The sequence below is a fragment of the Pinus tabuliformis genome, chromosome 6, assembly GCF_031772625.1.
Source record: "Pinus tabuliformis cultivar Carrire ecotype Pingquan chromosome 6, CPIR1, whole genome shotgun sequence".
Classification (NCBI taxonomy): Eukaryota; Viridiplantae; Streptophyta; class Pinopsida; order Pinales; family Pinaceae; genus Pinus; species Pinus tabuliformis.
The window spans coordinates 398,176,114-398,191,109 of record NC_142292.1 but is presented as its reverse complement, the minus strand read 5'-3'; the positions used below and the strand labels follow the sequence as shown (position 1 = coordinate 398,191,109).

General features: G+C 41.4%; 1 protein-coding gene and 1 pseudogene across 2 annotated transcripts in view; one reads left to right on the top strand and one right to left on the bottom strand.

The window, feature by feature from the left end:
• LOC149258983 (MMS19 nucleotide excision repair protein homolog) overlaps window positions 1–14,996 on the bottom strand; it is a 419,217-nt gene that overhangs the window by 335,231 nt on the left and 68,990 nt on the right. The window lies entirely within an intron of this gene.
• LOC149258984 (chaperone protein ClpB3, chloroplastic pseudogene) lies at window positions 10,071–10,706 on the top strand (annotated as a pseudogene).

The following is a 14,996-nucleotide window of genomic DNA, read 5'->3' as shown; positions in this document are numbered from 1 at the left end:
TACATCACTACCTTCTGTTCATTTTAACCCCATTCATCATTTTTCCCAACTGAATTCACATGTGTCCACTGGGTGCATATAGGGTTAGCCTCTCGTTCCCTTTATCCACACCGAGGTCGGGCCTAGAACGATGCCCCAGAGGTTGTTGCAGCTAAAAGAAAAGAAAAAGCATAATTCGGCTACTCTCAACAGGAAATGTACCAAAAATTGCAAAAGATGGTCGGGACATACAAATTTACCATGTGGGAAAAAGCCAAACATGAGCTCTACACCTTATCTATGGTCATCACTCTGGTTTCTATGGGCCCTAGATGAGCCCCCTCCACATTAAGTAACCCATGATTGTCCCAACCCCTAGTGGGCAATGAAATGCCCCACCTTAAAAGGGGGTACCCACTATTATATTCTACACATCATGCTCTCATTCCCTAGAGCCCCGAATAGTTGTAAAGAAAAATCAATCAAAGGAAAAAGGTATATGAAGAAGGGTGGAAAAACAAATGTCGAGGTAACCCATGTACCATGATTTGCTCCCTCCTACACTCATATACCCAAGTGTGGGCTTCCCTTATTATAGCTACCCTTGTACAATGGCATGTGGCTTGGAGCCTTCCCCTAATCCCCACTTCATACCATCATTATGTCACTTGCCACCCACCACCTGATGGATGTACGACGGACATGTTACCCCCTTTAAAGGTTGAAACTGCCTAATAGGATCCTTGGTTAACCCCCTTATTGAGCTTGCAGACACCTGTACAAGCCAAAGCGCACTATGGAAGGGCATGGTACCATGAAGTGCCCCATTGATTCCATGATTTGTAAGCTCTTTTACTTTATTATTATAATGAATTTTTGTATTGGAGGGCAACGTGACGCATTGGATCTTATGTAGGATTGCAAGTGGGTCTCCATTTGGGGATTGGTCTCCCTATACAAGGTCCAAGCCCTCCAAAGGGCCACATTGGCACTTGTAGGGTGAGCGTTGAGAGCCATGGGCCTCCACCAAGCAAAGAGTACTTCATGGATCCCCAACACCACTTAGTGATTGCTCGTGTTCCACCTTTTGGTTGAGGATGATGCAACTAGTTCATCATGCCCAGCGAGCTCCACACTTGCGCCACTCACTTGGCAGATTTTCCAGGGTTCAGACGAGGATGTGTCTCACTGCAGGAGACAAAGGGAGGGCTTGTGTCATCATCCTAGCCCTTATAGATGGTTTATATGCATTATCGATTCACTTGGAGACCATGAGGATGTCCTTGTGCTCCCACACCCACTTGGGAGCACCACATGTGACTTAATTGGGAAACAAGGGGCCAACCCTTTGTCCACTATGTTTGGAGTCCATTCTCTCATCACGGTACACTTTGGACTTCATTAGGCCTTCTCAGTGACCCAACGACTCATTATATTTATTATTCTGCCCACTTGAGAGGCTTACTTTTATGTTATTGAGCTATCTTGGTGGGCTTGTCACCAAGGGATGTTACTATTGCACATTATTTTCTTATTTGGGGCTTCATTAGGCCTAACTATGCAAATCGAACTCCTTATAGTTGATATAAATAGATGAGAGGTGATTCATTTCTCTCATTATCACTTGGATTTGGAATTAGTAGCTACTTGGAGAATTTTGCATTCCCTTTTGGAGGACGAGTTTGGTTTCATCGATGAATTTTGATGTTTGGATACTATTCTCTTGATCTTGGAGCTTCATTTTTGTCATGAATTGATGAATGGATATACTCTTTGTACGTGTAAGTGATTTTTTTTCATGTTTATTCTTGTATTTATCATATCACATGAATGTTGCTGGGATTTTCGCTATCTAGATCTGGAAATTTACTGATATTCTATGCGAAATTGTGGAAATTTTGATTTTTTTAAGCGTTGCATCATTGCATGTGTCATGTATGAATGGGTGAATGTTCCTAGATGTTATTTGTGTTTAATATACTTTGATAAGTCATCAAGCATTGCACATCTAAGTATAATGTCCTTGGGTAGCTACTCTCATGCCTTAATTGCCATACGAAGTTGCCTAAAGGCCTCCTTGATTAGGTTAATTCTCTCCATATCACAAATTCACCTTGACTCCATCTCTCCCAAAGGCAAGGCATTGATCCATCCACTAGAGGTCACCTAAACAATTATCTTTCTCGCCACCTCCTCTTTTAGGCCTAGTCCTAATAGGTCACCTAAGACATCAAATAAATTCCATCGTAGCCATCAAATAAATTCCATCGAATCTATCAAAACACCTCGATTTTTGGTCTATAATTGCATTATGATTTCGTCTAGAGGCCCTCCAAATTTAAAGCAATTCTGACAATGGGATCCCGAGATATAGCAAGCCCTCCTCAAAGACCATTTCTTGCCCTAAGTTTAATTTGGCTAGTGTCCTCATTGGGATCATTGTATGCAATCCTCAAAATAAAATGTGTCCTTTGATCCTCTTCTCTCCCCTAATTATGTCAAGCCCCTCCTTGGTTGAAACTCCATACCCTTCACCTAATTTTGGGTCCACTTGGCCCTACGTGGTCCTGCAACCTTACAACTCTAATTTCATAAAGATCACATAAAGGCTAGTTCTCCATAAGGATTTTCTGGTCTAGGAACCATCTTAACAAGATATATTCTCAAACCCTAGTCTCGAGAATCCTCTTAGCCCTTCCCAGAGACCCCATCACCTTGTTTTTGAAAGGCACAAGCTATCTAATTGAGTCTCTTTAGTGTATAGGCCTTAGGAATCACTCCTTATCCTCTAATTGATCCATTCATCTAGTGATTCCCCTTATACCAAGTCTCCTCCCATCGGTAAAATTTCGTAAAGAGCAGGGAGCCTTAGCTGAGGTGACAATGGGCTATCGCTCCATTGTTCCCCCTTGACCTAGTAGTTGCTCTATAAGATCCCCTCCTAGGACCCTTGCTAGTTTGAGCGATAACACCCCCTTCAAAAACCTCAACCCATAAAATTTAGCAATTGAGAGTAGAATCCAATCCCCTTGGCATTCTTTTACCCAACAAATCAAACTCAAGATAGCTTGGAAACTTGATGTCGTTGTGGGTATTCTCCAACCTCTTAAAAGAGATACAAAACACTACATAAGGAAATAAAATCAGTTGATAACACTTCTCTACTTCAGTGTCTCATGTAAAGCATCTTCTCCTTTGAATCCCAAAGGTGAGATCTGAGTGAGTCCACTCCTTGAACTAGTTAGAGTGTATAGTTTCAACACTAAAACTCGCTATGGCTAGGGTTTCCCAAACCATAAGCTTCTCTTCAAAAACTCTCCAAGAGCTCTTTTTTCTCAAAATGCAAGTGAAAGAATGAGGAGAGTCTCCTCATTGTTTCCTCTTCTATAAACCGATGGCCACTTTTGTCGTCATTTAAACCTTTTAAATTTATAAAAGCACTTTATAATATTTTTACTTTATAAAGTTAATGTAACTTTTCACTTACCTAGGAATTGTCCTCATTTTCACCCTTCAAACTTTTATAATGTTTCCCCAAGCGCATTAAGTCCCCGTATTAAATTTTCCTCGCTTTAGCCTGCGAGAACCATGTTAGGCTAGAGAAATTCATCATATGCTTCCTAAGTGGTCGGGGACATTATAGTCCTCCCCACCTAAGATTGCTTGCCCTCAAGCAATTTTAACTCAAGATGTTTGAGCACCTGCTCACCTTCCTAGGTGGCATCCTCCATAGGTAAATCCTTCCATTTTACCACGTACTACTTCACTGTCCTACTTCGCAGCTTCCTCTTGTTTCTAGAATCTTTTCTAGGACTAAGATCAGCTCTCCCTCCTCATCCAATGATTGAAGTTTTGCGGAAGTGACAACATGTTGTCCCGGGGCCTTTTTAAGACATGAAACACGAAAGATGTTTGAATCTTACATCCATCAAGAAGTTCAAGCTCATAGGCCACTTCTCCTACTCGTATCATGATTCTGTATGGCCCATAAAACCTAGGCTTCAACTTTGCTACCCCTTTGGTTTTGAGTGATCACTGCTTGTGGCCGAAAACAGAGGTACACCTTATCTCCCACTTCAATGTTGTGCTCCACTTTGTACCTATCTATGTATAATTTTTGTTGCTTCTGAGCCATCTATAGATTTTCCTTGAGGACCTTCAAAATATCTTGGCTTTCCTAAAGCTAGTCCTTGGCCATAGGTGCCCAACTATCCCCAAACATCCTATTTGCAAATGTCAGGGCGTCATACCCATAAAATGCTTTGAAGTGTTTCATGCCTATGGACATGTGGAAAGTGGTGTTGTAGCAATGCTCCCAAGGATACAACCACTTTACCCATGCCTTTTGTTGGTCGGTTACATAATTCCAGAGATAATCGTCCAGCCATTTGTTGACTATCTTTGTCTATCCATCAGTCTGTGGGTGGTAGCTAGTGCTCGATGTCAACTCAGTCCCCACAAGTATGAATAGCTCTTGCCAGAAGCTGCCCATGAACCTACTGTCCCTGTCACTAACAATGGTCTTCGGTAACCCATGTAATCTGAAGACCTCCTTGAAGAACAACTCGGCCACCTGCGTTGCTGAGTATTTTGATGGTATGGCAAAGAAATGAGTAAATTTTGTGAGTCAGTCTACTACCACATATATACAGTCTTTGCCCTGCGTCAGAGGTAGCCCAGTGATAAATTCCATGGAAATGCTCTCCCACTTCTGCTCCGAAATAGGGAGTGGTTGCAGTAAACCTCGTCGATGAGGGTATCTACTTTGTTTCGTTGGAAAGTGTTGCATTCCTTCACGAACCTCAACACATCCATCTTGAGGCCCTTCCAAGTGAACCTCTCCCTAATTTTCCTGTAGGTCTTTATGTACCCGGGTGCCTCGCTAAGGGTGAGTTGTGAGCTGCTTACATAATTTTCTCCTTGAGTTGTGATTCTGGCACCAGATAGATCTAGTTTTTGTAGTAAATGATATCATCCACAACCCAGTACCTATCATCATGAATCAACCCCTCCAAAATCTCACAAGCAAATTTATTCTTTGAATACTCCACAAGCAGCAGCGACTTCCAATCATCTACCATCTCTATGAGTGAGAGTGGGTGGCATCCTCAAGAGAGCTTCAACCACTATATTGTTTTTGCCTTTGATGTACTCTATCTCAAAGTCGTAGGCCTGCAATTTACTGATCCATTTTTGTTGCCTCTCACTCAGTTCCTTTTGTTCCATGAGGAACCTCAGGTTGTTATGATTTATCTCCACCTTGAACGTACTCCCCACCAAATATTTCCTAAATTTGGCCAATGCATGCATGATGGCCAACATCTCTTTGTCATAGATTAAATAGTGTCGCTTATAATCGTTGAGCTTACAGCTCTCGAATGCTATGGGGTGATGAATGTGCATAAGAACTGCTCCTATTCCCGTCTCTGGAGTGTCGCATTCTAGCACAAAAGGCAAGGTGAAATCTAGTAGTGCAAGCACAGGGCACATACTCATTACCTTCATCTTTTCAAATGTTTCTTGTGCTATCTCTGACCAATTGAAGGCTTCTTTCTTGGTGAGGTATGTTAGAGGTGTTGTTAACTGTGAGAACCCCTTAACAAACTTCCTATAATAGGTGCAAAGGCCAAGGAAGCTCTTCAATTCTGTTACGTTCTTTGGGGTGGGCCACTCAGTCATTGCCCGAATTTTATGGACCTGAACCCCATTATGCCCAATCACATGCCCTAAGTAGAGCATGTTTGTCATCTGAAAGTCACACTTGGAATCCTTTGCATAAACCTCTTGTTCCTTCAGAATCCCCAAAACCTTGTCCAAGTGCATCAGATAGTCTTCCCAGGTCTTGTTGTAGACCATTATATCATCAAAGAAGACCAACAAGTATTTCCACAATTGTTTATTGAACACATAGTTCATGCATGACTAGAAAGTTGCGGGCATTGGTCAACCTAAATGGCATGACTAGGAACTCGTAGTGCCCATAATGGCACCTGAACATTGTTTTTGGGATGCCATGCTCCCGAACTCGAATCTAATGGTAGCCCAAGCAAAGATCAACCTTCGAAAAGTATCTAGCTCCCCTCGGCTCATCCATCAATTCATCTATCCTGGGGATAGGATACTAGTTTTTTATTGTTCTTTTGTTAAGAGCCCAGTAATCAATACACATCCACAAAGTATCGTCCTTCTTCTTAGTTATGACTACTAAAGAAGCGAAAGAACTAGAGCTAAGCCGAATGTGACCCAACCTCGTGAACTCCTTGATAGCCTTCTCAATTTCATCTTTGTAAACCTTGGGATGTTGGTAGGGGTTGGTAATGATCGTTTGTACCCCCTCCTCCAACTCTATAACATGCTCAAAACCCCTATCTGGTGGTCTACCAGGAGGGACGTCAAAAAAACTTTATGGTGTTTACGAAACAATACGTGAATGTCGTCGAGATGCTGTCGTGGTTGGTTCGGTTGTCTATTATCTATAAGAAGGCACTCAACCACCTACTCAATATCACCCAACCTCAATACTGCTTCCATGTTGTTGAAGGATATTAGTCTCAATAGGTGCTATGAATCTCGATAATGGCTAGGATGCTCCTTCCTTTGCTTCATCCGGTTAGGCGGGGCAGATAGCTCAGAGACAGGGAGAAGGGGTTTAGTGAAAGTGAATAGACTGTGAGTGGCTTAGTTCCATCTGTTCGTTTGTTCCTAAAGGCAAATTGACTGACAAGTAAGGTAAGGGGGGAAAGCCGGCAGCAAGCGGCATCCATCCATAAGGTGCGGGGGAGAGGAGAAGCATGAATGGAAATCAAGATCGAAGCTGCCTAGGAGGATCGGGCCAGGGAGAGGATCAAGGCGCTTGGACAAGGGGAAGGTACTGATGCATGGCCCTCAAAACTACCCTTCTTCCATCTACTAGATCTTTGAATTCCATCTCCATGTTCTGTTAATCTATAGTGTACTTCCCAATGTAGTAGAGCCACTGACAACTTGACACCACATTAGTGTCTGGCACATCCACCACGAAGAATTCCTCAGTCACTGTATAGTTTCCCATAGTTAGTTGCAGTTTGTGGACGTATCTATTGCAATCCATCTGATGGTTACCAGGTATGACGACCGTAAAACCTTCAAACTCCTCAGAAGGAATCCTTTTCCGTTCTACCATGGCCACAGCTATGAAATTGTGGGAAGCTCTAGTCTCGATCAATACCATCACCTTGTGTCCTGCTAGAACCCCTCTAGCTCTGAAAGTATGATACTTAGGGAATCCTAACATGGATGCAATGATAGGGGCTTTGCCCTTTGCATGTGAATTCTCACCTCCATCTGTCTGATGCATGGTTGCGGAGGAGTGGGCCCCCTCTCTCGAACCCACTCCCAAAGCGCGTTCCCTTCTCCTTTATCTTTCATTTCCATCCTTTTACTTAAATTTTTAACATTACCATGAAATGACTCAAGATGTTTGAGAGTGGTTCTGACCTCATTGGATTTCATATGGAGAAAGTAGAATTTTAGATCTCACTCAAAATCCAACAGACTTAACTGTGTTTCAGGATTTCAAGATTGGGGGGGATTGCAATGTTTCAATTGGATTTTTTCAAGTACTAGGATTTGGAACTCGTCAAGAGCACCAATCCCTCTATGTACCTTGATGTTAGTGACATTGGTTGTCGAAATCCTCTATCATGACCCTACTCAAAATGTACCCATAACAAAATCTTGAATTGACATTCTACATTTTTTCTATCTTCCGTTAATGCTTAGAGGGTGATATTAATGACAAAGATCCCAAGATAGGCAATGATTTTGATGATATGTAGGTATTTGTTGTAGCATTATTTTTTTGGATGATAGAGGCCATCTAGAGCTTCTTTGATGATGTATTTTCGGTTCAGAGATGGATTGCACTCAATGCTATTTTGGTTATGTGCACCCTTACATGATATATAAATCAAAACTTGTAACTTGTGGACCTGTGGTTGATGAAGATTATAGCTACTAGATGATTGATGCTATATGGTTTAATCCAAGTTTTTATGTTTTTCTATAGCTAATTCATCATTATACATGCTTTCTCATAAATTAGCAATAGATAATAGATTTACTTGTCTTTTCTAATTTTTAGTAGTTTTTATAAGTGTTGGCTCTGTCATATTTATTATGATATTTTTTGTAAACAATATATGACAATTTAAGTTTGAAGTTTGAAGTTGGCAATTATAACTCATGGGTAATGAATTATGAATATAATGCTTCGTGAAAGCTGAAAGTTGAAACATTTCATTTCATGTTAGATATTCTTTGTTATCGTTTGGTTACTTGGTAATGGTAATGGTTACAAGTACAAGTTATATCTTTAGTGATCAACAATGATAAATGTTATATATCGAAATTTAAAAGCTTGAAACTTTAATACTGATGAATCATGAGACTCGATATGTTGTATGTTACTAACTTGTGGACATGGTTGATGAGGATTATAACTTCTAGATGATTCATGTTAAATGATTCAATCCATGTTTTTATGTTTTTTATATCCAATTTATCATTCTACATGCTTTTGTTGACATATATGCATCAAAATATATAAAAATATATGTTATATAAAAATTTGCATTTGATTCATTGCCAAATCGGGAACTTTCGAAAATGTCACTCCCCGCTCCCACTCCCAAGTAACGTTGGTCTGATGTATTTGTCCCTATACCTGTCCCTACACCGGCTCCTCATCTCCATCATCATTGTCACTCTGTGAGCGCACTTCAATATAGTGAGCCTTGCCCACCTTGTCCTTCCCTGCACACTTGTGCCCTGGTGCCCATGGCTCTTGACATCTGAAACAAAGCTTCTTCTTTCTTAGCTCCCTCTGAGTCTCCTCATCCATATTTGGTTTCCCTGTCCAAACCTAAAAGGGCTTCACTTCCTTACTGATCCGAAAATGGGGCACTTAGGCTTCTTGTCTAACTTACAAGAACCTCTCCCACTTCCAAAGCTTAAATATTCCCAGGTCTTATTGATTAACCAATGCGGAATCGAATGTGTGCTTGACAATATAAGTATATGCTTATGTCTGTTTTTGAACTGTTTATGTGTTGCGAATTGATTTTCTTAAACTGATATATAAATACATATAATAGTAAATAATTGCAGCAGTAAAATAAACACATAAAACAACAATTTAATTAGGAGTTCACCCAAAAACTCTTGGGCTACGTCTCCGTGAGCTCTAGTCAACTCAACTAGGCTCTCTGGGATTATGGCAAAGTCCTTTTACAAGCTCTTGGCTCAACTCCACTGTTTTACACAGGAACAATGGGCTCGGAACACCATCTCTCCCTGGCTCTGAAGCTCTCGGCTTTCTGGCTCTCTGCAAATAGCAGCGCTCGGACTTTTCACTTGACTTCCAAGTGACTCCACTGGACTGCTCTGCACATTAGCTCTGCATTCTCTTTGCCTTCCCTTTCTGCGCTGCTCTCTTTCGCCTTAAGCTTCTTGCTTTGGCTTAGCCTCCTGGTTTTTTTCTTAGTTGCGCCTTCGCTCTTTGCTTCATTAATTTTCCTTCTCTGTCATTCTGTGGCTTTAAGCCAATCAACGTTATCTATTCGTCAGTGTTCCACGGGGACGCGTCCCCCAGGGTGGGGTGCGTGCACCCCTCACACCCCACGCACCCGGGACGGGGAGACTCTCGGGGGTGCGTTTCCCCACGTCCCCCTTTTGGGGAGACGCAAGGGGGTGCGTTTCCCCAATGTGGGAGACTCGACTCCCCGAAAGGGGTACTTTTGGGCGTCCCCCCAAAAAATGGGGTTCTTCTGGGCGTCCCCCCGAAAATGCGGTTCTTCTGGGCGTCCCCCCAAAAATGCGGTTCTTCTGGGCGTCCCCCCTTCATTTTTGTCTAATTACCCTTTATAAACCAAAAAAAAAAATTTAAAAATGAAAATTAATTTATTAAAAAAACATAAAAAATAAAAATAAACTCAATTAACAATTACAAATAAAAAATTACATGAACAAGTTAGGGTTAACTCCACTTTTCAAGTTTTCATTATGCTCTTACCTCAACGCATTTTTTTCTTCCATCTGCTCTCACTGCGCCCATGAGAGCTTCAGCGCATCCTCAGTGTTCTCCACACAGCGGCTTGCTGTTAGCACTTAGGAGTCGTTGCCCAACAGGTGTTGGCAAAATAGAATTAGCTAAGGCTCTTGCATCCTATTTATTTAATACTGATGAAGCTCTAGTGAGGATTGACATGAGTGAATACATGGAGAAGCATGCAGTTTCAAGGCTGATTGGAGCACCACTAGGGTATGTGGGTTATGAAGAAGGGGGACAGTTGACTGAGTCTATACGTAGAAGGCCTTATGTAGTGATTCTGTTTGATGAAATTGAGAAGGCACATACAGATGCCTTCAATATTCTACTTCAGATTTTAGATGACGGAAGGGTCACTGATTCTCAGGGTCGAACTGTAAGCTTCACCAACACTGTCATTATTATGACTTCAAACATTGGTTCTCAGTACATTCTAAGTAGGCTTGATGATGAACCTGGCTCAAAAGAGGAACTGTATGAGAGAATGAAGAACAGGGTTATGGAAGTGGCTCAAATGACATTCCGCCCTGAGTTCATGAATCGCATTGATGAGTATATTGTTTTCCAACCTCTAGACCGTGAACAAATTAAGAGCATTGTAAGATTACAGGCATTGGTTCATCTATCGTCATTCTTTTAGTGAAAACCAAAGCGAAATCGCAGAGGTTGGTCAGATATATTAGAAGTTAATTTATTTATAGCTTTTTGATTTAATCATATAGAAACAACTGTTTGGAATATATGTTAGTTTCAGTTATTATTTTGGTTTTCAATGTAAATTATAGAATGATGATTGATGAATGATAATTGATATGGATCAATGTACATTGTATTTGAATATTTGAATTTCATATTGAATCTTATGGTATTGAATCTTGATGAATTAGCATTATTGAACAATGAATATGAACATGAAAATTTCAAAATTATATACATATATATAAATTTATAATATATATAATTAAAAATTATATTATATATACCTCGACGTCTCCCCGTCTCCCCTAAATTTCCCTAAAATTTCAGGGTTCTCCCACACGTCCCCTTTGTGCGTCTCCCCGCACCCGCGTCTCCCCGTCCCGGAGACTTGGTGGAACATTGCTATTTGTTTTCCTCTTTTAAGCTCTCTGGCTCCCGACCTTTGTCTGCTCAAATCCCCCTCTGAGCGTTAGCAATCATTGCTAAACGCCTTCAAGGATGGTGGCCACCTGTTCTGTAACGGAAGGAACCATCGGCGCTTGAAATCCCCAGAAACAGGAAACACTGTAAAATACACTATCGGGCGCTTATTGCGGACGTGAAATTCCATCCAATCGCCCCTAAAATCCCTATCGAGTCCGCCATTAGGCAACATATTGCATCGCATATGTGTTTTGGGAAAAATCCCAAATACACGGGAAATACATGAAAATCTGAATTTCTGGATTTCAAATTTTATACAGTCGGGCTTTGAAATCTCATCAAGTCCGGCCTTTTTATCAGCATCGAGGGTCGCCAACACCGATCTGCCGATTTCGACAATCGCAATGTCGCTCGGCCCGGGGTCCCACCTTAAGTCCCATGCCATCGCCGATCTGCCGATTTCGGCGATCGCAATGTCACTCGCCCGGGGTCCCGCCTTATGTCCCATACCATCGTCAATCTGCCGATTTCGGCGATCGCAATGTCGCTTGGCTCGAGGTCCCGCCTTAAGTCCCATACCATTGTTGATGCTGATCCGCTGATTTCGGCGATCGCAGTATCGCTCGGCCCGGTCCTTATGTTATATCGCATGTCTGCCTCCGACCCGATGTGTCGGGGATCGGCGATTAGGGGTTTCTCCCCTTTTCGCTTAAGTCCGCTCTTTTGCCCTGGTCCGATGCGATTTCCCTTTATAAGGGTTTTTTTGCCCATTTTAGAGGGTTTTTCCTCTTTTTCTAAAGAATATAGGGCATCTTCTTCCTGCAATAACTTCTACATCCTAAGTCCATTTTTGCCCATTCAAGTTGCAGTAAATTCAAAAGGAAAAGATCTCTGCAATGGGGCTATTTCCAGGAACTCCCTTGGACTTTCATTTTCCTTAGTGAGGAACACTTAAACTTAGGAGTCTATCCAAAATCCATTTTGGATCACGCCTTCCCACTAAAAGAACTTTTGGTCTCCAAAAGACTGACATACTGATCTGAACAGTAAATGAGAGTAACAGCACCCTCTTCTTTCAGCCTCCACACACTTGCCTTGCATAGTGCCTCTAAACCAAAGTCTCTGACCACCTTCCTTTCTGGATGTGCTGGTTCTCCTGGGAAGAGTTGTCTTCCTTCTGGCTTCATGCAGAACTTCTGCTGAAATGGTCATAGAAGGCAGTTTGAACTTTTCTGCCTTGATCATTGATCCAAGGTGGCTCAAACAAATGTGAAGTACACCTGTTCCACAAAACTTTCATTTATACCTGTTTGAAAAGCTGTCAACGAGCAATCGTTAACCACAACAGGAACACAGACAACAACTGGATGGCCTAAACTCCTGCTTCAACAAAAGAAACAAATTTCACATCTTGTGAACACCTCCACGTCTTACATCTGCATACAAATGATGGACTAGACAACAAGCCCACAAAACATGCCTTTAAAACAAATGACCCTTCAAGTCAAGCATGTAGAAAAAGACCATTAGGACTCTTTTCAAAAGATGAAACATTTCATCACTATCTCCATCTTGGAGACCAAGTCAACTTTTCTCAAGTCAACATTGCACCACATGCATGTCAAAGCAATCAACCCTACAAGTTAATTACACATACATGTTCAAAACAAGGAAAACATCAACATCCCTGTGTTCATGCACATCATGCTTATGCATGCATTTCATCCTTCAACTTTCACTTAAGCACACTGTACTTTTGAAGCTGAAATGAAATATAATGTTGCAGCAACAAAGTGAGTCTCCCACTCAATCTTTTCCATTCACCATCTTGGTAGAAACCTGCAACTTGCATCTCATCAACAAAGAAATGCAAATAGATGCATCAATAGACATGCAATCCTTAATTGGAAAAGAACTCTAACCATTTTTCACCAATCCAGTTCAAAGGTATTTCCTTTGTCTGTACATCAGCATCACCATGTGAATCATCCTGAGACACATCATTCATGGAAACTTCCTTTCCCTTTCTGCCATCTTCTCTTTCCACCTCCTTCAGCTTTTGTGGAAGCATTGTTGGATTCAAAGTCCAACACCTTGCAGCAAGATGCCCTTTCTTATGGCAGTAGGTGCAACACATGTGCATCCTCTTGACAGCATGATTTGCCTTGTCCAATGGACCTTTGGCTTTTTGCTTCTTTTCCTTCAAAAGTTTCCTGTATGTGGCCATTCTCTTCCAACATCTAGAAACATGATGGTTATCCAAACCACAAAAGGAACATGCAATTCTTTTCCCATGCTTATGTGGAAATTTACCATGCTTTGCAAAATCAAAAGGAATGTGTTTAGAACCAGATTTATACCTGCCTCTTTCACCTTTATTGCCTTCATGAGGAGGTGAAGCAAATGAAGAAGTGGCTCCCTTTGGAACACCATCAATCTCTTCAAGGTTGTTAGAGTTTCCACAACTCTCTGGTTCAAGTGTGTGCTTCTGAACACCTGCATCCTGCAAGTGATGTTTCAAGCTATTGCATTCCTCCTGAACACAATCTTCACACTCTGCAATGCAACTCCTTCTTGGAGCTATTTCAATGGCCTTCATGGCAGCTTTGGAACTCTCTCCATAAGACTGTCCATAGCCAAGACCCAAATACTTAGGCCTTTCCTCAACCATTATTGGTTCAACAATACCTTGTGCATGCTTTCCCAAGCCCTTTCCTTCATAGCCCATCTTGGACATTAGCTTGGAACCTATGCCTCTAGTATGTTTTTCAAAAGAACCAATATAAGCATTCTTAGAAGAATTTGAAGACAAACTGGAATGGTTTACCTCTTCTTCAAGCTGATACTTGACCAAGGCTTCTTTGGAAACAAAGAGCTGTGACTCCAACTCATGCATCCTCTTCAGGTTCATATTTGCAATATGAAGTTGCCTCTCCATTTCCTACAGTCTGTCAGAAAGCAACTGCTTCTCTTCCTTCATGGAATTCAACTGCTCTCTAAGTATGTTGCTCTTCCTTCCATCCTCATACATTTCTCTCACCTTGCCCATCATAATGAACAAGTCTTGCTTTATGTCTTCATCAAAGAGTCTTGTGATGGAGGAGGAATTTTAGGATACACTTGTAGAAGTTGTCATTATGCCAATGAACAAAAGAACTTCAAACAAGATTAATAAAGAGCTTATTTAAGCAACCTTTTGCAACAAACCTCTTGTGCTTCAAGGATTGCTTTGAGGTCCTTTGGGATAGAAGAATGTCTTCAGCCCTTCTTCCTTCTTGTCCTTCCTGGACTGAGCTATCAATAGCTTTCCCTTCACCTCTGCAAACTCAAACAATAGTCAGTCTGCAAACAAGCATACATCAATCAGATAATCAATCCTTGACTGCCCAAACACCTTTCAGACAAGCAATATTTGCTCTGTCAATCAAGCATTCTGATATAACCTTCTTTGAAGGTGGGGTTAACCAACCTCAAACTCTGATACCACCTGATCTGAAAATGGGGCACTTAGGCTTCTTATCTAACTTACAAGAACCTCTCCCACTTCCAAAGCTTAAATATTCCCAAGTCTTATTGATTAGCCAATGCGGAATCGAATGTGTGCTTGACAATATAGGTGTATGCTTATGTCTGTTTTTGAACTATTTATGTGCTGTGAATTGATTTGCTTAAACTAATATATAAATACATATAACAGTAAATAATTGCAGCAGTAAAACAAACACATAAAACAGCAATTTAATTAGGAGTTCACCCAAAACTCTTGGGCTACGTCTCCGTGAGCTCTAGTCAACTCAACTAGGCTCTC